Source organism: Myotis davidii, unplaced genomic scaffold (genome assembly GCF_000327345.1).
Source record: "Myotis davidii unplaced genomic scaffold, ASM32734v1 scaffold200, whole genome shotgun sequence".
NCBI classification, from domain to species: Eukaryota; Metazoa; Chordata; class Mammalia; order Chiroptera; family Vespertilionidae; genus Myotis; species Myotis davidii.
The window spans coordinates 7,218,123-7,220,932 of NW_006293700.1; positions in this window are offsets into that span (position 1 = coordinate 7,218,123).

Sequence of the window (2,810 nt, forward strand, 5' to 3'; positions counted from 1 at the left end):
GTTTCCCGGTAATGGCTGCAAGCACCTCTGAGGGAAAGCTGCCCTCAAGATCGCCTGCTGCCAGACAGTCCAGTTTCTCCCCGTGTGAGTCCTGGGTCCCCAGCGACTCCCGGAACCGGAGTTCAGAGCCATTGGGAGCTTGTGACTCCCTCCGGATTAAAAAAGACAGCCACGTCCTCAGGTGCCAGCGCCTTTCCACGCGCGCGAGCCCCCTACCTCTGCACTTTACTTCCGCAGCTCCTCTGGCTCTCAGTGTGCTTTTCTTTCCTTCTAGTTGTAGAATGTACACTCAGCCAGCCTTCCTGTAGTTCTGGATGATGTCCGTTTTGTGTTTTTGAAGTATTATTCAATTGTTGTGGGAGGCAGCAATTTCCCAGTGTTTATCTATGCCGCCATCTTAGTTTTTCCCCTAGGGATTATTATTATCCCTGTTTTTCAGATGGGAAAACAGGCACGGGCGACCTTTCCAAAGGAATGCAATTAATACATAGAGGAATGGGATTTGAACCTGGGTCTGACTCCAGAAAGACCACAGCGTAGATCCAGACACACTGGAATAAGTGCAAAGGCGAAATCAGGGCATTCCCTCTCATGCTGGCCTCGAGACTGAGGAATACGGTGGCTATAGCAGTGAGCACCTAGCACAGAAATGGGTGGCCTGTCTTGGCATGCAGGTGTCTTCAATACCTGAGAGCCTTGAACCACCAGGTGAGATTTAGGGCTTAATCTTATCAGAAAGGGGGCGTTGGTGGCGAGCTCTTAAACAGGAGGCATGGAGTGTCCTTGCACTGTGGTTGGCAGGTTGGGGGGAGAGAGGGAGGAGACCAGAGGGAAAAGGGCTCCACATGCAAATGGATGGAGGTCAGGGCTGGGGAGGCTTCTGTGGAAAGGGTGTGGGGGAGGGGGGGAGGATGGATCTGCAGATTTTGTTTTTGAGAATTTGTTAGGGTTTGTAGTAGAAGATTGAAAAGGAAGCAACGAGAAAATAACAGGTTTTTAAAAAATATGTCTTTATTGATTTCAGAGAGGAAGGGAAAGGGAGAGAGAGATAGAAAAATCAATGATGAGAGAGAATCTTTAACTGGCTACTTCCTGTATGCCCCCCACTGGGGATCAAGCCTGCAACCTGGGCATGGCCCTGACCAGGAATCGAACTGTAACTTCCTGGTTCATAGGCTGATGCTCAACCACTGAGCAATGCTGGCCAAGCAAGAAAATAGCATGTTTAACGTGTTCTGTCTTTGTCTTACCTTTACTTTTACTAGTAAGTATACTTAATGATCTGCCAGGCATGCTGCTCAGGGCTTTTGTCATCTCGTGTGTCCAAAATAGTTCTTCAGAAGATACAGTGGATGCCAATCCCCCTCCCCTACAGTCCCTGTTGCAGGTCTGCTTTGGGCATCTTGATACGGTGTGAGAGTGACTGTACTGGAGGAGACCATGATTAGAGTGTCAAAAGCTGAAGAGGAGCCCTAACCTGTTTGGCTCAGTGGATAGAGCATCGGCCTGTGGACTCAAGGGACCCAGGTTCGATTCCGGTCAAGGGCATATACCTTGATTGCGGGCATATCCCTGTGGGGAGTGTGCAGGAGGCAGCTGATTGATGTTTCTCTCTCATTGATGTTTCTAACTCTCTATCTCTCTCCCTTCTTCTCTGTAAAAATTCAATAAAATACATTTTTTTAAAAAAAGCTGAAGAGGAGACACAATGTTGAGCAGCAAATTGGTGGAGAACTCAAAAAGTCTATTTTCTTGGAAATCACTTATGAGGGAAGATAAATCCAGTGACATAACCCTTTCAGTGCATGAATCCCTGAAGGGTAATTTTTAAATTTATTTTTTGTCTTTCATATGTCATTAGTAATAGTTTTGTCCGAAAAACACTGGATGGATTTGCACCAAAGAGTAAAGTCCACAAATCCAATATTCTAGGACAGTATTTTTCAAATTATGCCCTACAAGGCACTAGGACTCCTAAGGAACTCATTTAGAAGCCTCCTCAAGAAGAGCTTAATAAGCCATAATAATTGGTTAATGCTTATTGAGCTCTAAGTAGACCATGGGCCACTCCCTATGCTGTCTTGGTCTGCATGGTCTCATTTAATCCTCCCAGTTACCCTTTCATTCCATTATCACCAGTGTGAGAGGGAACTGAAATGTGGGCAGGGGCCCCCCTTGCAAGATCCTGTCCAAGACAGCTTCTCAACCTGGGGGTCGCGACCCCTTTGGCAGTTGAACGACTTTTTCACAGGGATCGCCTAAGTCCATCCTGCATATCAGATATTTACATTACGATTCATAACAGTAGCAACATTACAGTATGAAGTAGCAACGAAAATAATTTTTAAAAATATTTTATTGATTTTTTACAGAGAGGAAGGGAGGGGGATAGAGAGTTAGAAATATCGATGAGAGAGAAACATCGATCAGCTGCCTCCTGCTCACCCGCCACTGGGGATGTGCCCGCAACCAAGGTAGATGCCCTTGACCAGAATCGAACCTGGGACCCCTCAGTGCGCAGGCTGATGCTCTATCCACTGAGCCAAACTGGTTAGGGCAGGAACTATATTTAAAGGGCCAGAAGGTTGAGAACCACTGCTCCAAGAGGCCACCCAGCCAATAAGTGGACAAAGTGGGATGCAGCCCTGATCTGTTTGACTCCGGAGCCTGTGCCCTTCACAGGCAAGGTACTCTCCTCCCCGCCCCTTTGCCAACCCTGCCCTCCCTCCACCAGAACTGAAGGTCAGAGTTTGCCATCGTGGAGAGCAGAGTGGGGGGTGACGTGAACTACACTGTTGGTTGGGGATTGG